Source organism: Puma concolor, chromosome C2 (genome assembly GCF_028749965.1).
Source record: "Puma concolor isolate L17-30 chromosome C2, mPumCon1.1.hap2, whole genome shotgun sequence".
Taxonomy (NCBI): domain Eukaryota; kingdom Metazoa; phylum Chordata; class Mammalia; order Carnivora; family Felidae; genus Puma; species Puma concolor.
The window spans coordinates 111,856,762-111,873,267 of record NC_141675.1 but is presented as its reverse complement, the minus strand read 5'-3'; the positions used below and the strand labels follow the sequence as shown (position 1 = coordinate 111,873,267).

The following is a 16,506-nucleotide window of genomic DNA, read 5'->3' as shown; positions in this document are numbered from 1 at the left end:
CTGTGAGCACCGATGTGACCAGTGGATTCGATGATTTCTTTTTTTAAAATGTTTATTATTTTTGAGAGAGAAAGCATGAGTGGGGGAGGGGCAGAGAGAGAGGAAGAGAGAGAATCCTAAGTCGGTTCCGCACTCAGCCCGTGGGGACCCCTATCTGGGGCTCTAAGCAGCTGGATCTCAAGACAGTGAGAGCACAGCCTGAGCCATTATCAAGAGTCGGTCACTTAACTGACTGAGCCACGCAGGTGCCCCAGATTAGATCATTTCTAAGGCTCCTCATAGCTTTAAAATTGTATAATTCTATGCCCTTAATAGTCATTGCTACCTGAAAGACTTTATTATTTGTAGAATTGGTAGATAGCTGCTTGATTGGTGTTCAAGCCTTGAGTGAGTCCACAGACCCTCTTTTCTCTATTTTATCTTTTCTGAATGCTGTATTAGGTTCCCAGCTTCCAGAACCTCTCTTCTATGTGTTACTCTGCACCTAGTGACTAGATTACTCTTTCCAAAGCATAACTCCAATTTCATTCTTGAGCTCAGAAACTTTTAGACCTTCTCTACTTCCTATAAGGTTAAATGCCTGCCCACCCCCACCTCCTTCCATACACTTCATCTATTTTATTGGTCAACACTCATAGCACTTGGCAGTATTTGAAATTATTTATTTATGTGACCCCTCATAGGACATAAACTCTACAAAAAGTTTGTTCATCTTGTACTCCAGAGCCCAGAAGATAGTGTAAGGATTAATTTTATCTGGTCAACTAGTCCACACGGTGCCCAGATATTTGGCCATATATTATTCTGGGTGTGTCTGTGAGGCTGTTTTTGGATGAGATTAACATTTAGGTAAAGCAGATTGCTCTTCCTAATGTGAGTGGCCCTAATCAGTTGAAGGCTTGAAAGGAATAAAAAAGCTGATCTTCCCTCAGTAAGAGGGAGGTTCCACTGCTTGACTGCCTGTAGCTGGGACATTGTTTTTTTGTTTTTTTTTTTTTTGTTTTTGTTTTTGTTTTGTTTTTCCTGCCTTTGGAATTAACTGAAGCATTGGCTCTTGGGTCTTGAATTTGCCAGCTTTCAGACTGCAATTTGCACCATCAGCTTTCTTGGGTGTCTCTCAACTACAGATCTTGAGACTTCTCAGCTTCCATAATTGCATGAGTCCCTTCCTTATAACAAATATCTTTATAAACGTATATATCCAATAGATTGTTTCTCTGGAGCATGCTAAGTGATACAAATTTTGGTACTAGGAGTGGAGTGCTGCTGTGAGAAATATCTAAAAATGTGGATGTGGCTTTGGAGTTGTGATGGGTGGAGGCTGAGAGAGTTTTCAGTTATGTGCTAGAAAAAGCCAAGATTTCTGTGAAGGAACTATTGGTAGACAGAGACATTTAAGGCAATTCTGTTGAGGGCTCAGAAAGAAAAAAGTGAGAGATGGAGACCAAGCATCCATTTTCTTACTGAAATACATAAATAATCATGAACAGAATGTTGGTAGAAATATAGATGTTAAAGGCTCTTTCAGTGAGGTCTCAGAGTAAATGAGGAACAGGTTACTAGAAACTGGAGGAAAATGATCTTTGTTATAAAGTGCCAAAGAACTTGGCTGAATTGTGTCCTAGTGTTTTGTAGAAGGTAGAACTTATGAGTGATAAAATTGGATATGGAAGCTGTGGTCTGGGTCCTTCCTATTGCTTTCAGTAAAATGGAAGAGGAGAGCGATGTACCAAAGAAGAAACTGTTAAGTAAAAAGGAATTAAAAACTGGAGGTTGGAAAATTCTTAGCCTATCCATATTGCAAAAGATGAGAAAGCTTGTTCTCAAAGAAACACTAATGGTATGGCTGAACAACTGTTTGATAGATCTTGAGTACAACTCATGAGCTTCATCAGCCATCTCAGCAGAGCCAGGAGTAATACCAGAAGAAACACTGCCAGCTGGGACTAAAGAGGACCAAAATGAAGGGGGAACGGCAGAATGAAGGAAGGCTATTGGACTTTTGTGATATATGAGACCATATGGGACCATAGAGCTACTCTGCTATAAGCATGCCTTATCTTTCAAAAGGGAACAATGACCCCAGAGGCTGTTCAAGAATGAAGACTGCCATTCCCACTACAGAGTCAGAGGGCAGGGCTGGTTCCTCCTCTATTTCAAAGGGTGGGCCCACCAGGTGCCTCAGAGGCAGTCACCCTTGTAGAAAGCTGCATGGACTGGGCTGTACCCCTCCCTCACTGAGGTGATTCTGCCACCCAATTGGGCCTGGAGGGCAGAGTATGGAAACAAAGAAAATTATTCTTGAGCCTTAAGACCTAATGGAATTTGCCTTACTAAATTTTGAACTTTTTTGGGACCCCTCAACCCTTCTTTCATATTTCTCCTTTTTGGAATGGAAATGTCTATAATCTGTCTGTCACATCATTGTATTTCAGAAGGAAATAACATGTGTGGTTTCACAGGTTCACAGCTGGACAGGAATTTTGCCTCAGGATAAATCATAAGTGTCACTCAGTTTTTTTCTGTCATCCATGTTTGATTTGTATGATGTTGAAACAAGACTTTGGACTTTAGCTTTTAGAGCATATGCTGGAATGAGTAGTTGGGGGCTATTGAGATGAAATGAATGTATTTTACCTGTGAGGACATGAGTTTTGGGGGAATAGTGCCTCACTCACTGTGCCAAAATCTGTATTAGTCTCCTAGGGCTGCTATAACCAAATACCATAGACTGGGTGGCTTGGACAGCAGAAATTTATTTTTCACAGTTCTGGAAGCGGGGAAGTCCAAGATCAAGGTTCTGGCCAATTTGGTTTCTAGTGAAAGCTCTATTCCTGGCATGTCCTCACATGACCTCTCTTTTTTTTTGTGGTAACTAAGGGAGAGAGAGAGAGAGAGAGAGCGTGTGAGAGTGAGTGCTTATGTGCACAAGTTCTTTAGTGCCTCTTCCTAGAAAGGCACTAATTGCATAGGACCAGGGCCCCACCCACCTTCATGATATCATTTAATTCTAATTATCTCCCAAAGGCTCCATCTCCAAATACCATCACATTAGGGTTAAGAATTCAACCAAAGAATTTGGTATATGCAGGGGAGACACGAACATTCAGGCCAAAGCATATAGTCAGCACTCAATAGATACTGTTTTAAGGAAATGATATTTAAGGGTATCAAAAAAGGAAAAAATGACATTTAGGATAGAATAAATAGAATTTTCATTTACTTAAAATAGTCTATTTTAATAGTATATATAGTATATCTACTATATATGAGCCTTCCTTTAAACTCCCAAAATACTTCTCTGGAACTTTCTTAAAACAGAACTCTTTTTACCTTGTTTTATAGAATTATACTTATCCTGCCTCATCTATTAGACTATAATCATCCTAGATCAGAAGGTATATCTGATTCATCTTTTGTCTTATGCAGTGCATAACACAATGTCTCCTGTAATGCTATATGTCAGAGCAAAGGGATATGCTTTCTCTTCCTGCATTGGACCTGCACAACAATATATATTTCCCCCTCACAACTCCTACATTGCCATAATTATTTGTTCTCATGTGCTACCCATATTCAATTCTGAGTCCTTGAGGGGTGGAAATAATGTTCTGGTCATTTTGTGCTCCTACATCTATTACGTGGCTGAGCACATAATAATTGTTTGTTAACATACTTATTTTATCCACCCAACATGATACCTGAAACGTGGTCAGTGCTGAATAAAGAGTTGGTGAAGGGTTTGTTGAACAATTCCCTCACTGCTGCTTCATTTCCATTACTGTTGCCAAAATTAATAATCTAATGCCACCATTGCTGTCCAACCACAGCTATCAGCTAAGAGACCAGCTCATGCTGTCACTGCTGCCATCACCAGAAATAGTCTGCTTCCCCACCATCCACCATCATCCTGTCTACTGGTTTCCAGTCCAAGCATGCTGTAGTCATTGTTACCATCTGCACCACTGAAGCTGCTTCCATTGGGACCTGACTGGTTTGTCCTTCATACCCTACTTATGATATATAGAAGTCCATGTTTCCTCTGAGCCCTCATGCTGTTAATTTTTCTCTAATTTTTCTCCTGATGGATTCCGCCTTATTCAACTTCCATCAAAGCATCAGTTAAGTGGGTGGTACTTCTTTGTTCTCAGGAGGAATGTCACTTTATGATTCAATCAAGTAGCTGCTCTTTTTGCTGTCAGAAGGAACCTCTGCATTTATCCTTAACCCTAGCTCCCTCTCCTTAGCTGTGACTGATCGTGCATGCATATACTTGATGCACACATTTGCTACCTTTCTGCCCACTCACAGATTTGTTAAGATCTTTCTATCCTCATCAATTTAGTTCATCACCACCCACAAGAATTTGTGTCATTTGCACATGTGGAAATGTTGCCTTGCTTATACTTATAAAGATATTATATACAGGTTACATGAATTGTGCCCTACACAAGAAGGCTGGATCAAGTGGGGGCTAAGGTCCAGCCTGCATTTTGTTCCTCAGTCTGGTATCAGGCTGTGTCTGCCTGGAGAAAGGTGCTCCTTTTTCTGAATTGCATGAAGATACTGTCCATCACTAAGTGATCAGCCTGCAGTGGAATATCCACCAAAAAAAAGGGTACCATTTTCTAATTCATTCCTATTATACTAGGAACCTTGGTTATACAAACTTGATCTTAGCCTTGATCTAGCATTGAACCTGAGGACCTCTAGGCTATACTTCCCCTATCTTTACCTTTTGTTGTTTTTCCAAGCCAGTGGAAACTAGCTTCAAATCCAGCAATGAGGAGGAGACTCAATTTTGCTAAATTATGAAAAAAAATGTAAAACCATAAAAGATAGTTTCTGTGTCTATGTTCTGGTTACCTATTGCTGCTTAACAACCTATCCCAAGTAGCAGTGGCTTAAAGCAACTTAGTGGCTTTGAACAACCAATTTAGTATATCTTAAAGTTTTATTGCTCAGGAGTTTGGGCAAGGCTTGATTGACTCTCCTGTTGGTGTCAATGGTTTATACTCCTGGCAGATGGCCTGATCTGGAGGGCTCCAGAAAGCTTCACTCAGTGCCTGACACCTTGGTGAAAATGGCTTGAAGACTGGATGCATTTCAGATTACTCAGGGGGACACCTTCTTGTGGCCTTTCCAGCATGGCAGTCGGGGCCATCTCAGGGTTCCTAGAGAGAATGTCCCAAGAGCCCTAGGAAGAAGCTGCATAGCTTTGTAAAGCCTTGTTCTGCCACATTTTATGGGTCAGACATGTTACTAGGGCCAGCACAGATTCATGGGGAGGTGAATTAGACTCCAACTTTCCATAGGAGAAGTAGCAAAAAAGTTGCAATTATTTTTACTCTACCACCATTTTCTAAGATTTAACCAATGTTACTATCTTGCCATAATTGCCCAGGACACAATTATAAAAACATTTTTATTATGGAAGCTTTATAAAGATCATCTGGAAGTCTAAATAAATTATCATACCTAACAATGAAATGTTAGTACTTTTCTCTTTTTTAAGTCAAGAATCAGTCAGGGATTTCAGGTTCTATTACATAGTACTGAAGGTGTTAGACAAAATAATAAGACAAAAAAAGAAATAAAAGGAGATTGGAAAGGAAGAAGTAACTTTTCATTATCTATGAACAATCTGGTTGTCTCCATAGAACCCCCCCAAAAGTATAATTTACTAGAAATAATAAAATAATTTAGCAATGCTGGTGGATGAAAGATTAGCACTATTCTTAAACTGGTCCCTTATGTTTGCCAAACTATTGGCTATTTTGTGGTTCTCCTGTTCTCAGGTCTGGCAGATGCCCTGTTGCTTCCTTCTTTTTCCTCCTGCTTGGACAACTGTCCCAGGTCTTAGCTTTTGGTGGTTTGACTCACACTGTCCACTTGGGGGCGGAGCCCATTTTGTCATCAATATTTGCTGTAGAGTTGTCTATGGATATGTTCCTCTACAATTGTTCTACTGGCTTTTTTATGTGGGGATTCAGAGAGATTGAAAACCTATGCTGTCTTCATTATTGTCATCCCTAAATACCTCTAGCTCAACAGCATTTTGATCTTGTAGCTACCCATTTAGAGAAGTTTCTTTTTCTTAGTAGTACTCATTTTTCTTTTTACTTTTATTATGAAATAATTATGGATTCTCAGAAAGTTGCAAATAAATGCACACGGAGGTCCCATGTACCCTTCATGCCACTTCTTCCAGTATTGACAACTTGCATAACTATAGGACAATATCAAACCAGGAAATTGACATTGATACAATCTACAAAATTTATTCAGATTTCATTAGCCATACATGCACTTGTATGTGTGTGTTAAAATTCTGTGCAGTTTTCACACATGTTTCATGTAACTACCATTGCAATCAAAATACAGAACTGTTCCATCATCACAAAGTTTTTCTCATGCGAAACTTTTATAGCCACAACCCCCTGCTCCCAATCCTTAACCCTTGGCAATCACTAATCTGTTCTTCATCTCTATGATTGTGTTATTTCAAGAATGTTGTATAGGGGCGCCTGGGTGGCGCAGTCGGTTAAGCGTCCGACTTCAGCCAGGTCACGATCTCGCGGTCCGTGAGTTTGAGCCCCGCGTCAGGCTCTGGGCTGATGGCTCGGAGCCTGGAGCCTGTTTCCGATTCTGTGTCTCCCTCTCTCTCTGCCCCTCCCCCGTTCATGCTCTGTCTCTCTCTGTCCCAAAAATAAAATTAAAAACGTTGAAAAAAAAAATTAAAAAAAAAAAAGGATGTTGTATAAATAAAATTATATAGTATGAATTCTTTTAAGACTTTTCACTCAGCATAATTCTCTTGAGGGCAATCTAAATTGTGTATATCAAATCTGCATATTCATTCACGTGTAGGTTTTAGCATGAACATAGGTTTTAATTACTCAAGGGTAAATACCCAATAGTGCATTATACCCAATACTGATTTATTTTGAGAGAGAGAAAGAGAGAGAGCATGCATGTGCATGCCATGAGTCGGGGAAGGGCAGAGGTAGGGAGACAGAGAATCCCAAGCAGCCTCCTCACTGTCAGCACAGATTCCAATTTGGGGCTCGATCTCACAAACCGTGAGATCATGACCTGAGCCAAAATCAAGAGTCGGACACTTAAACAACTGAGCCACCCAGGAGCCCCACACTTTTAGTTTTAAAATGAACTAGCAAACCGTTTTCCAAAGTGACTGTACCACTTTTAAGTCCTACCAGCAAGGCAAGAATGAGTTAGCTTCTCTGCTGCATCTCCAGCATTTGGTGTTTACACTAGTCTTAATAAATTTTATCCATTCTGATAGGTGTTTAGAGTGATAACTGATTTTGTCTTTAATTTGCATTTACCTGATGGGTAATGATGCCGACAACTTTCCTTGTGCTTATTTGCTATCTATATGTCTTTTTCAATGAAGTGTCTTTCATGTCTTTTGCTCTTTTGTTCTTTAATGTTGAATTTTGACAGTTATTTATATATTCTAGAAACTAGTCCTTGTTGGATACATTGTTTGCAAATATTTTCTCCCAGTCTTTAGCCTTTCTTTTCATTTTCTTAACAGGGTGATTTACAGAGCAAAAGTTCTTAATATGATGGGATCTAGCTAATCAGTTTTTCCTTTTATGAATTATATGTCTAGTGTCAAATCTAAGAACTCTTTGCTTTGTTATTTTTTATTTTTTAAAATTTTATTTTTAAAGATTTTTTAAAAATTTATTTATTTATTTTGAGAGAGAGTGTGTGTGAGTAGGAGAGAGGCAGAGAGAGAAGAGAGAATCCCAAGTAGACTCTGTACTGTCAGTGCAGAGCCTGATGTAGGGCTTGATCCCACAAACTGTGAGATGACAACCCTAGCCAAAATCAAGAGTTGGACACCCAACCCACTGATCCACCCAGGTGCCCCAAGATTTTATTTTTAAGTAATATCTACACCCAAACCTACAACCCTGAGATCAGGAGTTACATGTTCCACCAACTGAGCCAGCCAGGCACCCCTCTTTACCTAGTTCTTGATCTCAAATATTGTCTCCATTTTGTTCCCTAGAAGCTTTATAACATCACAACTTATATTTAATTCTGTGATCCATTGTGAGTTAATTTTTGTATAAGGTGTGAGACATAGGTCGAGATTCATTTTTTACTTTGTTTTTCCTTTTTTTATTTTTTTAAACAGGGCAAACACACATGTGTGTGCACTGCCAGATGGCTGCTGGAAGATTCAGTTTTTAAAATGTGAATGTCCAATTGTCCCAGCACCATTTGTTGAATAGATTGTTCCTTACTCCCCACCCCCACTCTGCCAAAAGTGCTTTTGCACTTTTGCAAAATCTAGTTTAAATATATATATTTATATCTGTTCCTGGATTCTCTGTTCTGTTCCATTGGTCCATGTGTGTCTTTCTCTATCAATAGAACATTCTTTATTATTGTAGCTATACAGTAAGCCTTCACATTGTATAGCATGATTTTCCTACTTTATTCTTCATTTTCAGAACTATTTTTAACTATTTCATGTCCTTTGAATTTCTATAAATTTTAGAGTAAGCTTTTCTATGTCTACAAACACCTTGATAGGCATTTATATTAAACCTAGAGGTCAGTATGGGGAGAAATGACATCTTTACTCTGTTGACTCTTCTAATTCATGAGTAAGCCTTTCTATTTATTTCATCTTCTTTGATTTCTTTTTATCAGCTTTTTGTCCTTTTCAGCATACAGTGTCTGTACATGTTTTGTTAGATTTGTATCTAGGTATTTCACTCTCTTTGGAGCAATTGTAAATGGTATTATAATTTTAATTTTATTTCTGTGTGTTCATTTTCAGTATGTAGAAAATGCAGTTAATTTTTCTTTGTATTGAGTCTGTATCTTGTAACATTGCTGAAACTCACTTCTAGGTTCTAGGAGTGTTTTTTGTATATCCCTTGGGATTTTATATAGAGACAATCATTATCACAAATAGAGACAATTTAATTTCTTTCTTTAAAATCTGTATGCCTTCCCTCACCCCACTTCCATTTTTCTTCCCTTATTGAACTGGATAGAACTTCTAGCGCTGTGTTGAATAAAAGTGGTGAGAGTGGGAATTCTTGCCTTTTTCCTTATCTCAGGGGGGAAGCTTTCAGTCTTTCCCCATTAAGTATGACATGCATGAGTTGTTTTAAAATAACATCTTTCAGGGCACCTGGGTGGCTCAGTTGTCAAGCCTCTGACTTTGGCTCAGGTCATGATCTCACAGTTCGTGAGTTAGAGCCCTGCATCAGGCTCTGTGCTGACAGCTCAGAGCCTGGAGCCTGCTTCAGAGTCTGTGTCTCCCTCTCTCTGTGCCCCTCCCCTGCTTGTGCTCTCTCTCTCTCTCAAAAATAAATACACATTAAAAAATTTTAAAATAGCAACTTTTCATGATTACAAAAGTGATGCATAATCACTTGAAGAATAGAAATAAGTATAAAGAACAAATAAAAATTATCTGAAATCCATGATTCATAGTTGATATTTGAGATCATACTAACGAATTGTATATATTAGCGTTCTCCAGAGAAACAAAACCAATAGTGTGTGTGTGTGTGTGTGTGTGTGTGTGTGTGTGTGTGTGTTATGGAGAGAGAGAGAGAGAGATTGAGAGAGAGATTTAAACAATTGGCTCACATGATATGGAGGCTGGCAAGTCCAAAATTTGCAGAGTGGGCCAGCAGGCTAGAGACTCATGGGTAAGCAATATTGCAGTTGAAGTACAAAGGCAGTCTGTTGGTAGAATTCCCTGTTTTGGGGGTAGGTCAACCTTATTTTCTATTTAGGCTTATTTGATTAAATGAGGCTCACCTGCAGTATGGATGGTAATCTGCTTTACTCAAAGTCCACCAGTTGAAATATAAATCTCATCCAGAGATCTTGCCATTTGCAACAAACATGGATGGATCTAGGGGTCTTATGTTAAGTGAAATAAATCAGATTGACAAAGACAATCAACATATGATTTCAATTATATGTGGAATCTACAAAATAAAATAAATGAATAAACAAACAAAAAAAGAATTAGACCTATAAATAAAGAGACCAAAGTGATAGTTGCCAGAGGGATGGGCAAATGGATGAAGAGGAATGGGAGATACAGGCTTCTGGTTATGGAGTGAAGAAGGCATGGGAATAAAAGGCACAGCATAGGGAACATAGTCAATGATATTGTAATGATGTTGTATGGTAGCAGACATAGCTACACTTGTGGTGAGCGTAATATAACATATGGAGATGTGGAATCACTATGTTGTACACCTGAAACTAACGTACCATTGTGTGTCAACTATATTCAAAATTTTTTTGAAATTTTATTTGCCATAAATAAATAAATAACAATTTACACTTAAAAAATGTAAATCTCATCCAAAAACACCCTCACAAAAATATACAGGATAATGTTTGACCAAACATCTGGGTAACATGGCCCAGTCAAGTTGACAAATATTTTGAGAAGTTTTCTGTGTCATTAAATCCCTCGCTTTTTTATGATTGCACAGAATTCTGTTATATGAATATATCATAATTTATTAGCATGGTCTTCAATTGTCATACGTTTAAGATGTTTCCATATTTTTGCTATTTTTTTTAATTTTTTTTTTCAACGTTTATTTTATTTTTGGGACAGAGAGAGACAGAGCATGAACGGGGGAGGGGCAGAGAGAGAGGGAGACACAGAATCGGAAACAGGCTCCAGGCTCCGAGCCATCAGCCCAGAGCCCGATGCGGGGCTCGAACTCACAGACCGCGAGATCGTGACCTGGCTGAAGTCGGACGCTTAACCGACTGCGCCACCCAGGCGCCCCAATTTTTGCTATTTTAAATAATGTTATGATGAACAAATATCTTTTGTTGTACCTGTTTATATACCTATAATACTAAGAAGAGAAATTTCTGGATCAAAGAATATAAATATTTTTTAAAAATCTTCTTAATACATCTTGATATATTTCTTTCCAGAAAGACTATATTCATACTAACATTATATGGCATTTGATCCTCAGAAAATATTGTTCTGGAGCTTCATTAAAATTTTTATTTGTAATAGTCCGAAGACCACCCATTGTTTATTGACTCAGACTTTCCAATTTCTTTTCCTAACTGTCATATTTTGTCACAGTTTCCTTTAAATGTTTGGTGGTCTACACCATTATTGTACATGCACAATTTTGCCCCTCTTAGAAGTGAGCTCAAAAGATTCTCTAATTCCTTCAGTTCTTTTCTGAGGCATTTCTTATGGGGAGGCTTGTAGACTCAGATTAAAAGAAAGTGCTGAGACATTACCCTTAGTTTCGGTGAAATTGTAATTAATGACTTGGAGGAAGCCTTTTCTGAAGTATAACACACTGACGAACTAAACTGATAAAGTTTTTTTTTCTTTTACATATGGCAAATTTTAACAAATAGGATGTGCAATCTGTTTTAGAATAATAGCTGCTCAGGAATCAACAAGACCTTGAGAGGCCATAAAATTAATAATACTACTGGAGGCAAAGCTAGACAGATTCCATCTCTGGCAGATGAGAATGAATGCCATGCTTAAAGTTCTCTGTGGAAGAGATGATGTATTGTCTCATAAAAACCTATTCCAGCATCTAATGACTTTGACTATTATGAAACCCACCAGTAGCCCGAATCCTGCAGAACTTAATGATGCTTAATGCCAAAGTAACTAGATATTTATCTAACCAATATTTTTGTAGGCAAACCTTTTCCACCCTCATATACATACATTTTTAAAATTTATTTATATTGAGAAAGAGAGAGTACGCGTGTTTGTGAGTGATGGGGAGGCAGAAAGAGAGGAAGAGAGAGACTTCTCCAAGCAGGCTCCGTGCTGCCAGCTCGGAGCCCATTGTAGGGCTCAAACTCACCAACTGTTAGATCATGACCTGAGAGAATGAGAGAATTGGAGGCTTAATAGACTGAGCCACCCAGGCGCCCATCCTCCTCATATATTTTTTACATCAACAATAGTATATTTTAAAAATAGTTTTCGGGGCGCCTGGGTGGCGCAGTCTGTTAAGCGTCCGACTTCAGCCAGGTCACGATCTCGCGGTCCGTGAGTTCGAGCCCCGCGTCAGGCTCTGGGCTGATGGCTCAGAGCCTGGAGCCTGTTTCCGATTCTGTGTCTCCCTCTCTCTCTGCCCCTCCCCCGTTCATGCTCTGTCTCTCTCTGTCCCAAAAATAAATAAACGTTGAAAAAAAAAATAGTTTTCATGATATAAGCTACATAACTTTTTAGAATAAGAAATAATGATGATCTGCCCTCAAATAATACATACTTTCAGACCCTTGGTTAAACACCAAGCAGTCGTGCCTTTGATGATCACTTCGACAGTGTAACCTGATACACTGCAAACTTCACAGTGTAACTTGATAACAATCATGGAAATGGATGACTACATTATGACATGTTGCCTGCAAAAGACCATTCTAACAACCAGGACACTAAATATAACAGCACACAGTTTCAAATATTCAAGCACTGCTTTCTGGCAAGTAGAAACTGTATAAAAACCGCTGATGTACTTTGACTATACATAAATATATAAGGATGTAGCAGCTCAGTTCTCCCATACATAGCACCTCCTTTCTCGAATGAGACTGGCTCAGGAAAGCTTGAAAATAGTATGGGGAATAATTCTTCCCTTTAACTGCCAAGGAAGAAAATGAACTAAAAAAATAAATTACTATAACCATAGGGGCTATAGAGAATGAAATAAATAAAGGGAAGGCATTGCAGTAAATAAAGGGAAATAAATAAATGAGAGAATGAAATAAAGAGAAAATCATTTTTTCATGATAGTAATCTCCTGAAGCAGTGAATGTGAGAGGGGGCATCGAAAAGCCGCTTCATTTTCACATAGCCCAAGGATTATTCTCACTGATTCCCTGGGTACCCATGATGTCTGACTGCTTTATGAGAACACACACACCACAAGCTTCCTACCCTCGAAGGGAAGGTAATTCCTTTCACATTAAGAATGTTAAGAAAACACACATTTAAACTTTCTAGAAAACTTCAGCTGTCTTGGCCCCTTTGACACTTTTGAGTACACACCATGGGCCTGGCAAGGCAGAACATTAGAGCAGGGGCCAAAGGGCAGCTCCCTTTGGTCCAATGCCCCTGGCACTGTCTCCTCAAGGCAGGTGTCCAGGGATCTGCCAGGGGAAGCTGGTGGCCAGGCTCCCAGGTTGGGACATGGCCTCCTCTTGTGTGAGGGATTCTAAGACAGACTGGAAGAGCAGTTCTCCGCCAGCTGCCAAGACCTGACAACTGCTGCTGCTGTCCCCTTGCTGCTCCGGGTTTGTTATAAGGACCTTTGTTCAGGCAAATCAGGGAGCCATCTTTCTCATACCTTTAAGTAAATGAGCTAAAGTAGGAGAAAAAATGGAAGTGGACTGATTTTATATAATGTAGACCAAATTCTTTTTCATTTGGGGGGTAACTTCATAGCTTATTTCTTTGGGAGAATTTTTGGCCAAAGTTGTGAAGGGTTCCTTTTCCTTCCTGTATTGGGGAGTCCTGGAGACCAGCCTTAGGTGCAGTGACTCACAGGACTCACAGGGCTCAGCATGCAGTTGATAAAATGATGCAAAGAAAAATCATCAAAGTAAAAAGACACATAAGTGAAGTCTGGAGGAAACCTGTCTCAAGCTTCCAAGAGCCCTTGGAATATAGAACATGCTTAATTCTTCCATTAATGAGAAGTGTTGTTTACCAGAGAAACTTACCGGGAACTCAGACCCCAGGCCTTTTATTGGATGATGGTCATGAGGCACACACTGTCTAGCATGTACAGAAATTCCAGACTTCCAGAAAAAAAAAACTAGTTGTTCAGCATAAACCAAAGTTTGGATAAGCTATTTAGACTACTCATTAATTAGGGTAAATTTTATAATACTAGGGAAAGTTAACCAGCCAGGTTCCCAGATGCCAGTCAAGGGCCAACCTTGCAGGAAGGCTTTTCTAAGGATATGTAGTCTCAGGCTACTATGCTAACTCTTTTCCACATAGTCTACCCCATTTGGCCAAGACGTTTTTAGAGCAAAATTATCATCAGTAGAACCCCATGCGGCAGGGTGAAGGCAACTTGCTGTACTGACTCTCTTATGCCCTCCACAGTCCTGGATTTAGCCAATTAAAACAAATCCCACTGGGACGCCTGGGTAGCTCAGTTGGTTAAGATTTAGGCTCAGGTCATGATCCCAGGGTCATGGGATTGAGACCTGAGTTGGGTTCTGTGCTGAGCATGGGGCCTGCTTAAGGTTCTCTCTTTCTCTCTCTCCCTCTCTCTTTCTCTCTGTCTCTCTCTCTCTCTGTCTCTCTCTCTGTCTCCTCTTCTGCCCCTATCCTCTGCTCGTGCTTTCTCTCTAAAAATAAATTTAAAAAATTAAAATTAAACAAACAAGTCCCATTAACAATAAAGGTCAGGGGCTCCTAAGGGGCTCAGGCAGTTAAGCGTCTGACTCTTGATTTCAGCTCAGGTCATGATCTCGCGGTTCATGACATGATCTTGTGCTGACATTGTGGAGCCTGCTTGGGATTCTCTCCCTTTCTCGCTCTGCCCCTCCCCCACCCATGGGCCCACAGGCACTCTCTCTCTCAAAATAAATAAGTAACCTTTTAAAAAATTAACAATTAAGTTCAATTTTAGTAAGTCAGGTGGCTCTCTCCTAAAGTTTTTGAATTAACTTTTTTTACTTGACCTAAGTCATCAGTTCAAGTGCAGTACAAGGCTAGTAAAGCTGAAGCTGTCCTGCATGTCTTCCAGGACTGAGGTGACTCATGAAAGTCAAGGTGCATGTATAAGATGTATAATCCCAGAGAGTACTCTTGGAAACAAAAAGTTTGCAATTGTTAGGTCACCCAATGAAGACATACATTAGTTAGGCATTAGAGGTTAACAGGGCTCCCCAGTGTGGCTTCCCACTGTGGGTCCTTCTGCTCTAGGGTCTCTGTCCAGTCCAAGTAATGCAGTTGAGTCCCTAGTTTTAGAAGCACTTCCAGAAGGCAGTTTCAGCCAGTTTTGCTTGTTTTTGACATCAGTTCATTTGCCTCATGAGTGTGGACGACACATCTAGAGGTGTTCTTCATGGGAACATAGGAGCTGCCCCACAGTCAGCACTGTCAGGTGTGATCATAGGTTCAGTAGTTGGTTTGAATTCAGGACCTCACAGCATCCTGGGAAGGCAACATTGGCATGCAGGAGTAGTTCTGAAAAACAGAGTAGTTATGAGAAATAGGGATCATTAATGTCCTCCTTCCTGCATTTCCCAGGTGCTGGGTGTGTGTGTGTGTGTGTGTGTGTGTGTGTGTGTGTTTTCTGTTATTACAAAATCAGTGTGTCTCATTTAATAATCATTACTTTATGTTTCTTCCCCAGTCATTTTTTATTCTCATTTTTCATCAACAAGAGTTGGGTGTAAAGAGGGTATTGAGAATTTAGCTGTTACTCCATGGTATTGCTACCTTGACATCATTTTGTTTGACCAAGCAGTGACCTTAAACTGACACTAGACCCCTCATACAAGCACATGCCCTAGATAGCAGTCTGCAGAGTCACAGGCACATGTAAGTTCCTGCTATCACTTCCCCAACAGCCCTCATGATCAACAATCTCCCCTGACCCCCACTGCCTTCCCCTTATGGAGCTCCTTAAATAAGACTACCGTGTGGCTTATCAGACCCTGCCCTTTTAGCTTGAGTTGACCAATGTAACCTTAGGCCTGGGAATCCCAAAGCACTCCACCTGCAGACTTTGATAAAAACATGTGTCCCAGCTTCTGCCTCACTCTGTCGGCACTCTGCCATGACCTCCCCACAATAGCCCTCAAGGTGTGCCAGGTACTTCCTCCAGGACCTGTAAATAAAAAACTTCTCTATTTTAATTCTGCTTGTGGTCTGTTGTTGAACCACAGTTCACCATCTGACATCCCATGCTCCACTTAATAAGTGATAATTTAACAAATTCATAACAGAGGGATAGAAGAATTTACACAGAAAAACACTGTTAATATAACTTAACCAGAAAGACATATCATCTTCAGGAACTGGTTAGGACAAAATCCTGAATTTTCAAAAGTTTTCAGAACATGTTTACATAACCCTCACCCTTTTCATCCTGATCATTTATTCAGTAATCAGCCTGAAAAAGAACAATCTTTGTTTGGGAATTGCTACATTTAATAATCAAACTGCCTAACTAAGGAGAAAGGTAAGTAAAGTAGAATCAGGCTATCAGTCTGTCGTTGCAAATTTCAAATAATCTTGAAAGTCAGACATAAGTCAACAGCAATGAGACATTCCTGAGCAGCGGGTGAGAGGAGACCCCCCCTCTGTCAGGAGTGGTACCCTACATTCTGTGTTGTCTTCCAACTTAACAGCTTTCAATGGGAATCATACATTAGGTTCCTTGTGATCATTCATCTCAAATGCAATTAGCCCCTGCGTTAGAAATATACAGCCACTAGCAGCTTGGTTTCACA

General features: G+C 39.7%; 2 protein-coding genes across 5 annotated transcripts in view; one reads left to right on the top strand and one right to left on the bottom strand.

Annotated features, from left to right (window-relative positions):
* Positions 1-16,506, top strand: part of LNP1 (leukemia NUP98 fusion partner 1) — an 80,955-nt gene that overhangs the window by 44,240 nt on the left and 20,209 nt on the right. For 3 of the 4 annotated variants that reach the window (XM_086675623.1, XM_086675624.1, XM_086675622.1), the window contains exon 2: positions 3,831-3,994. The exons of the other annotated variant lie outside the window; for it this stretch is intronic. The gene's annotated coding sequence lies outside the window, so the exon portion shown is untranslated. The remainder of the gene's footprint in view (positions 1-3,830; positions 3,995-16,506) is intronic. 4 annotated transcript variants of the gene reach the window in all.
* The window catches only part of TOMM70 (translocase of outer mitochondrial membrane 70), a 69,438-nt gene that overhangs the window by 36,744 nt on the left and 16,188 nt on the right, over positions 1-16,506 (bottom strand). The gene's annotated exons all lie outside the window — the stretch shown is intronic.